The sequence below is a fragment of the Panthera uncia genome, chromosome E1 (assembly GCF_023721935.1).
Source record: "Panthera uncia isolate 11264 chromosome E1, Puncia_PCG_1.0, whole genome shotgun sequence".
Lineage (NCBI taxonomy): Eukaryota > Metazoa > Chordata > Mammalia > Carnivora > Felidae > Panthera > Panthera uncia.
The window spans coordinates 5,780,030-5,791,578 of NC_064814.1; the positions used below are offsets into that span (position 1 = coordinate 5,780,030).

Consider the following 11,549-nt stretch of genomic DNA (forward strand, 5'->3'; position numbering starts at 1 on the left):
ATTGCACTACTCTGCATTTATCCACGGGATACAGGTGTGCTGTTTCGAAGGGACGCGTGCACCCCCATGTTTATAGCAGCCCTATCAACAATAGCCAAAGTATGGAAAGAGCCCAAATGTCCATCAATGGATGAATGGATAAAGATGTGGTATATATATATATATATATATATATATACACACACACATACACACAATGGAGTATTACTCGGCGATCAAAAAGAATGAAATCTTGCCATTGGCAACTACGTGGATGGAACTGGAGGCTATTATGCTAAGTGAAATTAGAGAAAGAAAAATATCATATGACTTCACTCATATGAGGACTTTAAGAGACAAAACAGGGGCACCTGGGTGGCTCAGCCAGTTAAGCGTCCAACTTCAGCTCAGGTCATGATCTCATGATTCATGGGTTTGAGCCCTGCATCGGGCTCTGTGCTGACAGCTCAGAGGCTGGAGCCTGCTTCGGATTCTGGGTCTCCCTCTCTCTCTCTGCCTCTCCCCTGCTCATGCTCTCTCAATAATAAAAACATTCAAAAGTTTAAAAAAAAATTAAGGGACAAAACAGATGAACATAAGGGAAGGGGAACAAAAATAATATAAAAACAGGGAGGGGGACCAAACAGAAGAGACTCGTAAATATGGAGAACAAACTGAGGGTTACGGGAAGGGTGGTGGGAGGGGGATGGGCTAAATGGGTAAGGGGCACTAAGGAATCTACACCTGAAATCATTGTTGCACGATATGCTAACTAATTTGGATGTAAATTTTAAAAAATAAAAATAATAATTAAAAAAAAAAGATTCCCAGGGGCCAGGAGAGGAGGGGAATGGGGAATTATTGTGTCATGGATACAGGGTTTCTGTTTGGAGTGAGAAAAACATTTTAGAAAGAGTGGTGATGGTTGCACAACATTGCAAATGGAGTGAATGCCACAAAATTGGACACTTAAAAATGGTTGAGGGACGCCTGGGTGGCTCAGTTGGTTAAGTGTTCATCTCTTGGTTTTGGTTTGGGTCATGATCTCGCAGTTTGTGAGTTCGAGCCCTGCATCAGGCTCTGTGCTGACAGCACAGAGCCTGCTTCAGATCCTCTGTCTCTCTCTCTCTCTCTCTCTCTCTCTCTCTCAAAAAGAAATAAACGTTTAAAAAATAGTTGAAAATGGGGTGCCTGGCTGGCTCAGTTGGTGGAGCACAGGACTCTTGATCTCAGGGTTTTGGATTTGAGCCCCATGTTAGGGGTAGAGATTACTTAAAAATCATCTCTGGGCCGGAGTTCCGGTTGCCCCACAGCTTTGCTAACGTTTGGTGTCATCCGTCTTTTACACCTTTAGCCACTGCGGTGGATGTGCAGTGGTGCCTTATTGCCATTTCAAATTTGCACTTCCTTTGGGCTTATGCTGTCGGGTGCTTTTGTGCTTTGCTTATTACCCATTTGTATCTTTCTTTGTGAAATGTCTGTTCAGCTCTCTTGCCTAATTTGTTTATTGGGTCGTTCGTCTTTTTTACTGTCAACTTTACGTCCAAGTTTGAGGTTCCCAGAAGTAGTCATTCTTGAGTCTGGTGAGATCAGAAGTCGTGGAGGAAGAAGACGTGGTCTGCAGTTGACCTGGGGCACAGCAGCCTTTCGTCTGTGATGGAACTGCACCCACTCTTCCTCTGCGCGTTACGCGGTGACTGACGACGGGCTTCCCACAGACACAGCAGGAAACGCCTTCTCAGGGAAGCTCAGAAATGAGTAATGGGTGAGGTGTTGTCACCCACGAAGGCGGATGATCTTGTCAGAGAGAACCAAATGCTGGAAACCACAGAAAGCTGGAAGCCCAGAGACCCCTCCAGCAGACTTGGAAAGCTTTCTCCTGGGGCTGACATTGACATTCCTGATAGCTTCTTGATGTTTGGCTCTGCTGACAAGAGCAGAAGAAAGTTGAAATGCATAAGAAATCATCAGCTCTTGAAAGCTACTGGTCAGTGAATCCTCTTTCGTGCGTGTGTGTGTGTGTGTGTGTGTGTGTGTGTTTTCCCGCCCTTTGGTTAGTACGCTGGTGTTTGAATCATTTACTGAATCTGAAAGGACAGAAAAGGGAACTTGGTCAAACATGCCCCTATCTTTGGCCCCTTGCAAGCTGCCCCAGCTTCCTCCAGAACCCTCCTACAGTTGTTGGTCTTTGATGATTTTCTCAAACTTACAGCCCCAAAGTTTAAAAAATAAGTAAATGATAATGATGGAAAGTTACATGCACACAAAAACCTACACCCAGATGTTTACAGAAGCTTTATTCATAATCACTAAAACGTGGAAGCAGGGCACCTGGGTGGCTCGGTCGATTAAGCGTCCACCTCTTGGTTTCAGCTCAGGTCATGATCTCATGGTTCGTGAGTTCGAGCCCCTGGCGGTAAAGAGCCTGCTTGGGATTCACTCTCTCTCCCTCTCTCTCTGCCCCCTCCCGCCCATGCTGTCTCTGCCTTTCTCAAAAATAAATAAATAAACTTTAAAAAGGTAAATAAAATGTGGAAGCAACCAAGATGTGCTTCAGTATGTGAATGTGTGATGCATCCAGACAGTGAACTATTGGTTCTAAAAAGAAGTAAGCTATCACACCACAGAGAGATATGGAGGAAACTCAGGTACGTATTACTAAGTGAAAGAAAGCTCCAGAAGGGAAGAAATTCTGATTTGCTCATTGCTATATCTCCAGCATCTAAAAACAGTGTCTGGGGGCGCCTGGGTGGCGCAGTCCGTTGGGCGTCCCAACTTCGACTTCAGCTCAGGTCATGATCTCATGGTTCGTGGGTTCGAGCCCCGCGTCAGGCTCTGTGCTGACAGCTCAGAGCCTTGAACCTGCTTCAGATTCTCTGTCTCCCCCTCTTTCTGTCCCTCCCCCACTCACACTCTGTCTCTCTCCCTCTCTCTCCAAAATAAACAAACATAAAAAAAATTTTTTTTAACGGTGTCTGGCTAGGCAGACCCTCAATAAATATTTGATGGAAAAAAATGATGGGGAATAGAGGCCCTTCATCTCACCCAGAGTCATAAGAAAGGAGAAAGAAATAAGGAGAGCCTGGGATGATCCACTAAGATGTGTACCCCTTAATTCAATCTTCCTCCAAACATGGGCCACCAACCAAAATGCTTATTCCTGGGCCACATGCTAGACCTGCTTGATCAGAATGAGTATCCCTAAGGAGGCGTACCCGCATTTTTAAATAAGCACCCCAGATGATTCTGGCATCAGCTGAAGTTGAGAACCCTTGGGATGCCTACTAAAAATGCAGATATTTTTATACCTTTGGAAGCACAGAGGCAGCAAAGCTTGGACACCCTGTAGTCCAACATTTCCATCTCGCCCTCTTTTTTTAATGTTTATTTATTTTTGAGAGAGAGAGAGAAAGCGCATGCAGGGGAGGATGGGGGGGGTGGACAGAGGATCTGAAGCAGGCTCTGAGCTGACAGCAGAGCCCGACGCGGGGCTCGAACCCGTGAACAGCGAGATCATAACCTGTGCGAAGTCGGACACTTCACCGACTGAGCCACCCAGGTGCCCCTAACACTTCCATCTTCATAGGTAGAGAAACTGTGGCCCAAAGGAAGGCGTGCCTGGCTACAGAGCCACAGCAAATTACCTCCTGGCTCTCAGGACTCTTCTTGGTGGCACAGCTGACGGCTCGGGCAATAAGAGATTCTTTTGCCTGTGATTGGACAGATCATTGGTGGAGGAGTTGATAAATACCAACCCTATGTGGTCAAGGCCAAGGAGGTATTTACTTCCTCTGAGAAGGCAGGGGAAATCCAAAGAAGCTTTTAATAGGTGTCTTTAGGGTAAATTTTGATGAGGTCACAGAAGGATTCACTTCCCCAAGCTGACGGGAACCGCTTTTCTCCGGTTTCTCTTTCCGCACGATAGGATATACTTAGTATATTTAACTTAAAATGAGATGACCAGATTTTAAATATGCAAAAGCCGGAGCCAAGGTGTGAGCCCAGGAAGGCTGGCACCTGCCAGTGATCTCATTTCCGCTGGGCCGCGAATTTGCCATCTGCCTTTGAAGGACCTTGGGCACACCGCCTAGCCCCTCTGGGCCCTGGCTGGACTACGTGATTTCCATGAGTCTTTCCAGTTCTTGCGGTCTGTAGTTCCCTGAGTCTAACTCACCCTACAACTAGCCAGTAGCCAAAGTCCTGCTGCCTTACCTATTGAGTGACCGTTGGGAGACCTGTTCTAAAATGTGGGCTTGTTCTAGTCCAGAACAAAATAGAACCAAAGATCTCCATAGCTGAAGAGATTATGTGGGAGAGGTAGCCAGTCAGTCCACAAAACTGATGAAAACAGAGATATAACAGAGGCTGGGCTTTCATGGCAAAATAAGGCAATCTAAGCAAAGAGACAGAGGAGGTGAGTGAGGACCGGGGGTGGGGGTGAGGGGGTGCCCTGAAGGGCAAAGTGGAGAACATTTTCATGAAGGACAAAATGTCAAATTTCTGTACCTGGTTTTGCCCACTGTGGGCCACCATAACATTTATAACCATCCACTTCCCATGTGGACAATGCTTGTCAAAGGAAAGCAGAAGTCAAAATTCTGCGTATAAATGAACAACTGATGTTTTAAAATGTTTATTTGTGAAAGAGAGAGAGCATGTGCAGGGGAGGGGCAGAGAGAGAGGGGAACAGAGGATCCGAAGCAGGCCCTGCACTGACAGCAGCGAGTCCGATGCGGGGCTCAAACTCACGAACAGTGCGATCATGACCTGAGCCAAGGTCAGGCGCTCAACCTGAGCCACCCAGGCGCCCCAGAGCAACTGAGTTTCAACCAAGTTACAAAAGGTAATTCAATGGGAAAAGAATAGACTTTTCGACAACAACAACGACAACGACAACAAAAACCACAGTGATTTCCAGTGCTGAAACAATGAACTATCCAAAAAAAAAAAAAAAGGAGGAAGAACTTCTGTCCATATCTCATGTCATACACAAAAATGAACCCAGGGCTGCTTGGCTGACTCAGTCAGTAGAGCATGTGACTCTTTTTTTTTTTAAGTTTATTTATTTTTTTTTAGTAATCTCTAGACCCAGTGTAGGGTTCAAACCCATGACCTCTAGATCAAGAATCATATGCTCTTCCTGCAACCAAGCATCCTGCATGTGACTTGCGGTTGTGAGTTCAAGCCCTAGGCTGGGCCTAGAGCTTCCTTAAACAAACAAGCAAACAAACACCAAAAGGGATCAGAGACCTAGATGTAAAACTTAAAGCTATAAAATTTCTATTGGAAAATGTAGAAGAAAAATGTTTTGGTTTTTTTTTTTGGCTAGGCAAGGAACTCTTAGATATGATATCAAAAGCATGATCCGTAAAAGAGGAAAAGAATCAATAAACTTGACTTTATTAAAATTAAGAACTTGGGCTCTTTGAAAGACATGAGTGAAAAGACAAGCCACATAGCTCATGAGAAGCTACATATATTATGATAAGGGGCTTATATCCAGAAAACAGAAGAACTCTCAAAATTCGACACTAAGAAACAAAGCAATCCATGGGCACCTGGGTTGCTCAGTCGGTTGAGTGTCCGACTCTTGATTTTGGTTCAGGTCACGATCCCAGAGTTATGGGATTGAGCCCTGTTTTGGACTTGGCACTGGGCATGGAGCCTGCTTGAGATTCTCTCCCTCTCCCTATCTCTCTCTCTCTCTCTCCCTTTTTCCCTCTCTCCTGCTCTCTCTCCTTTAAAAAAAAAAAAAGGCAATCCAATTAAAAATAGGCAACAGAGTGGTGCCTGGGTGGCTCAGTCAGTTAAGCATCTGACTTTGGCTCAGGTCATGATCTTGTAGTTCGTGAGTTCGAGCCCCGCATCAGGCTCTGGGCTGACAGCTCAGAGTCTGGAGCCTGCTTCAGATTCTGTGTCTCCCCCTCTCTCTGCCCCTCCCTTGCTCACGCTCTGTCTCTCTCTCTCTCTCTCTCTCTCTCTCAAAATAAATAAACATTAAAAAAAAAAGCTTAAAAAATGGACAAAAGATTTGAGCACCAAGGGGATGTAAGGATAGCAAGTAAGCATACAAAAAGATATTCAAAAGATATGGCACTAGGGAAATGCAAATTAAAACCACAATGAGATACTACTACATACCTGTTAAAATGGATAGATTCATAAAGAATCACCTTACCAAGGAGGTAGAGGAACTAGAAATGTCATCCTGCTGGGGTGGGGGTGGGGAAGTAAAATGGTACAACTACTTTGGAAAACACTTTGGCAGTTTCTTACAAAGTTAAATATACACCGACTCTATGATCCAGCCATTCCACTCTGAGATTTGCACCCAAGAGAAATGAATGCAGATGTCAATACAAAGACTTATATGTGAATATTTATCGCAGCTTTATTTGTAATTGCCCCAAACTGGAAGCAACCCACATATTCATCAACAGGTGACTGGATGATCAAAGTGTTGTATATCCATACAGTGGAATACTACTCAGCCAGAAAAAGGAATCAACTCATGATACACACAATGTGGATCAATCTCAAGATAATTATGCTGAGGCAAAGGAGCCAGACAAAAAGGACATCATATATAATTCCATTTATAGAAAATTCTATAAACTGCAAACTAACCTATGATGACAGAAGGCAGATCAGAGAGTGCCTGGGGAAGAGGGAGGGAGAAGAGGGTGGGATAGTGAGGGAGCACAAGTAATCTTTTGGAGTCACAGACATATGTTCGCTATTTTTGTCGCGATATACACCACACGTCAGAACATAAAATTGTTGGGGCGCCTGGGTGGCTCAGTCAGTTGCACGTCTGACTTCAGCTGAGGTCGTGATCACACGGTTTGTGATTTCGAGCCCTGCATTGGGCTCTCTGTGGTCAGCACAGAGCCTGCTTTGGGTCCTCTGTCTCCCTCTCTCTCTGCCCCACCCCTACTTGTGCTCTCTTTCTCAAAACTATAATAAACATTTTACAGGTCATGATCTCAAGGCCTCGTGAGTTTAAGCCCCGCATCGGGCTCTGTGCTGACAGCTCAGACCCTGGAGCCTGCTTCGGATTCTGTGACTCTTTCTTTCTCTGCCCCTCCCCTGCTCATACTCTGTCTCTCTCAAAAATAAACATTAAAAAAAAAAAATATATATATATATATATACACACACATATATAATATATATAATAAACATTTTTAAAAGACACATAATGTCAGTTATACTCCAATAAAACTGTTTAAAACTTGTGATGAGCCTAGAACACCAGAAAGCCTGTTACATCAGAAAGTAGGAAGCTAGACATTTTGCCAAAAGGATTCAGAGGCAACTTGAATAGGCACCCACTAGCCAAATATGGTTCTTTATTTTATTTTATTTTTTAAGTGAATTCTACACCCAAGATGGGGCTTGAACTCACAACCCCGAGATCAAGAGTCACATGCTCTACCAACTGAGCCAGCCAGGTGCCCCGAGGACAAATCTGTTTAAATCCATATGTTCAAATGATAGATATAAAATATGTCCTATGTGGGGGCGCCTGGGTGGCTCAGTCGGTAGAGTATGTGACTCGTGATCTCAGGATCGTGAATTAAAGCCTCATGTTGGGGGTAGAGCTTACTTAAAAAACAAATAAAAATGTAAATAAAACATGTTTTGTGGTCATAATGATAATAACAATAAAAAATCTCATTGATCAATCACCTTTGAAAGATACTAGGGAACCAGTTAATTATTTTGAAAACAGCTAAAAATAAAGAGTCACACATTTATCCTGCCTTTCTTCTATGAAGTGTACTTCATATAATCAATTAACCAATGAAGGGATATTCCTCTTACAGATAGTCCAGCTAATAAATGCTGAAATGATGTCACTATTTACAACCCCCAGGCAGTGTGGTGATATTAATGACTGCAAACATCACAAAATGAGAGACACGCAGGCACTGTGATTCTCCTTATAGAAGTCCGCAATACCGCATAAGTAATCTTGTAAAATAAAAAATCAAACCTGATCCGATCAGACCTCCTAGCAAACAACACAGGAGGCAGAGAAAGATGTTAAAACAATGCCATGCGGATGCCACAAGCCAGATCCGGATTGGGGAAAACGCTACGGGATAAACCACCTAGGTTCTTATAAAACAAATCGAGAAAGAAAGGAAAAGAAATGAGAAGAACATGAAAGAAATTGCAAGCAAAAATCAGAGAAGAGGGAAACCATAGATTTGAAAAGACTTGAGACATACTAACCAGTTCCAGTGTATAGCCTGGATAGCAATTAGCCCAACTTTTAAAAAAAATGACATTTTTAAATGTCATTAAAAATGATAGGTCAATCAGGGAAATGTAAACACTAATTTGAGATTTGATAATATTAGAAAAATTGTAGTTAATTTTGGGGGGGTGGGGATGGTAAGTTTGGGGGATATGCTTTAAAAGGGGAGTGCTTGTCTTTTAAAGATACATTCTGAAATGTTAACTGGTGAAATCATATGTTGTCTGGTATTTACTTCAAAATAATGTTAGGGGGCGACATAGGTGCAGGGATTAAGGGACACAAAATTGACCTTGAATTGGTTCATTGTTAAAGTTGAGTAATGATTGTATGGTGTTCATTAGGCTATTTTACTTTTGTATATGAATGAATGTTTTAACTTGTGCAATGAAAATGGTTTAAAAGTGTGCGTCAAAGTGATTGCACTAATGTGGAAAATGCAATTTAAAAATCGGGAATACGGTCAGGCAAAAAACGCTGATGCTACTTGGCTTGAGTGGTAGTATGACTCACTTCCTCCCTTCGTTTCTACATTTTCTGTAGGGTCTGTAATGTATTTCTATATCATTTTTATAATGAGAAATTATGCATAATAAACTCTAGGGGAAAACAAAACCTCTACATTTTTGCCGTCTTCTTCCTAGTTTCAAAAACCCATCTAGTCTCACTCCTAAGTCCTCCAGGTTTTAGCTAAACTTCCCGCCATCTCTCCCAAGTTTAGATTGTCCGGGTTCTGAGACTACAAGGGTTTTGAGAAAAACGGGTCAAGTTCAGCGCACCCCAAGCTTCCACCTGCCGGTTGGACGACGAAAGCCACACACCACTTGGCGCCGAGACCTCCAAGGGCGCAGCCTGACTTGGGGACGCGCCACGCGCGCGGCGAGACTACATCTCCCAGAAAGCTCTACTTCTTGCACGGGGACCCGCCTTCGTAGCGGCGGACTACATTACCCAGCTACACCTTGCGAGAGGTGTTGCGGTTCTACGACTGTGCAACTATTGGTCCGGCGTATGTCGGAAGCTGCGCAGTGATTGGCCCCGGAGCCCGTCAGTTACTGCCGAGTTCAGTTAGGGTTGCTGTGAGACTGCTGGAGTAGATAGGAAGAGAAGCGCGCGGAGCCGGGCCGCGCCCTTCGTGCCGGGTGAGTGGCCTCTACCTCTTACTTCCTCACCGTGCGTTTGGGGACCCGGGGGTCGCACACGCGCGCCAGCACTCACGAGGGAGCAGGGTCTGTACGCACTCGTGTCACGCCTGACCTAAGAAGCATCTTCAGCGGCGCAGGAGGCAAAACCGCACACACGCGGGACACCCATACACGTGGGTGTCTGTTTGGCTGGCATCTTCTCGGACTCGGGGAGAAGACGCTCCGAGCCACTCCTGGACACCTGCGTCCACACGCGGGGACACCTGCGGGGACATCCCCACCCCCCCCCCCCCCCCCCCCCCCCCCGTTGAACACTTGGGCACACGGGCACCCGAGCTCACCATTCATATCCGATCTCAGGGGCTTCCGCAGTAAGAGAAGGGGGATGGCCTGGCCAAGGCAAACTCTCACGCACCCCATCCACCCTGCCACTCACTCCAGCGGCCCCCCATCCTCTGGGTGCTCTAGTCTATATATCATGCGTATAGCTCTATTTCATTTTTATTTTGTCTCTAGATAAATATCAAGGCTTACTGGTACAAGAAGGAAATCCAGCAAGCGGGAAACGTGAGGTCACTACTGAACTGTATTTAACCAGCCCTTTCACGTGTATAAAACTTTTACCTTTTTTTACAAAACTTTACCACATATGTTATCATGCATGATCCTCCCACCAGTCTGGGCTGGGCAGGGCGGACATCATTCTCATTTTCCAGGAGAGGGATGGGAACCCAGGTTAAATAAGCCTCTGGGGGTACTAGGGAGGCAGAACTTAAACTCAAGTTTATTGATATGAGATTTAATGTTATGTCCAGCTATGCACAGCAGCTTATTTGTAGAAATACCTCATTCCCTTCCTGATGGCAGAGAGCTCACCCTGCTCAGTGAGACCTCAGCAGTCGAGGTTTTGCCTGTCAATCATCTGTTTCTCACAGGTGCCTGGAGAGAAGCAGCTTGAATTAATGTCTCAGAAGTTGGTGGGCAAGACCAGATCTCCCTCCTCCTTTGAGAGTGTGGGGAAGAAAGTGCCGAGAAATGGACACATTCCTGGAGGGGTGGCAGTTTCACATCATGAGGCTTTTTTTGTTTTTGTTTTTGTTTTAATATATGTTTATTTATTTTGAGAGGGGCAGGGGAGAGGGGAGGGACAGGGAGGGAGGGAGATAGAGAATCCCAAACAGGTTCCACACTGTCAGGGCAGACTCTGATGCAGGGCTTGATCCCATGAACTGTGAGATCATGACCTGAGCCGAAATCAAGAGTCAGATGCTTAAACGACTGAGCCACCCAGGTGCCCTGAGACTTTTTTCTTTTTAAGTAGGCTCTGCGCCCAGTGCAAGGATTGAATTCATGACCCTGAGATTAAGAGTTGGATGCTCTACTGACTGGAGTCACCTAGGTGCTCCCATACCATTAGACTTGTAATAAAATATTTTAGAATACTTTGCTGAGAGAGCCCCATGGAAATGCCTTGTTAATTTTAAGGATGGATTGGAGCACTACTTTCCTACTTTCAGAAGCGTGAGTTTGGGGCTCTCAGAGTTCCAGAGGAGAAAAAGAATCAGTGGTGGGGTGGACCTTGTCTCTCTGTGGGCACTGACTTTATTGTAACTGTTGGTATTCAAAAACTAGGTTGGTTCTGCGGTCCCTTCTAAAATCATTTATATTTAGTTTTGTAACAAATTCGTATGATATAGAATTGTGTAAACAAAAAGGGAGAGGAGTGCCTGGGTGGCTCAGTCGGTTAAGCGTCTGACTATGGCTCAGGTCATGGTCTCATGTTTTGTGAGTTCGAGCCCCACATTGGGCTGTCTGCTGTCCGGAGCCCACTGCAGAACCTCTGTCTCCCTCTCTCTGTGTCCCTCCCCTGCTCACGCACGTGCACGCACACACTCTCTCTCCTCTCTCTCTCTCTCTCTCCCAGAAGTAAAAGAAACATTAAAAAAAAGAAAGAGAAAGGGAGAGATGTATTTTCTGTCTTCCTTTCCCAACGCTTCCCGTAAAGGTAATCTTAACCAGCCTGTTGGCGGGTGCACTGTTCCAGACTTTACCCCGTGCTCTCTACTACCATACACAGTGTCATAGGTCTTGCTGGTTTACTTTTGCAAAAATGGGGTTTTGCTAGACATGCTGTTCTGAAACCTGCTGCTTTTTTTTTT

General features: G+C 44.9%; 1 protein-coding gene across 6 annotated transcripts in view; it reads left to right on the top strand.

Moving 5' to 3' along the window:
• The first annotated feature begins 9,294 nt into the window (after nucleotides 1–9,294).
• The window catches only part of SLC25A19 (solute carrier family 25 member 19), a 13,296-nt gene continuing 11,041 nt past the window's right edge, over nucleotides 9,295–11,549 (top strand). Inside the window, exons 1-2 of one of the 6 annotated variants that reach the window (XM_049635747.1) lie at nucleotides 9,297–9,387; nucleotides 9,907–9,962. The gene's annotated coding sequence lies outside the window, so the exon portion shown is untranslated. Of the gene's footprint in view, nucleotides 9,388–9,687; nucleotides 9,963–11,549 lie in introns of those variants that run through there. The other 5 variants (XM_049635741.1, XM_049635746.1, XM_049635743.1 and 2 more) reach the window with 5 other exon arrangements.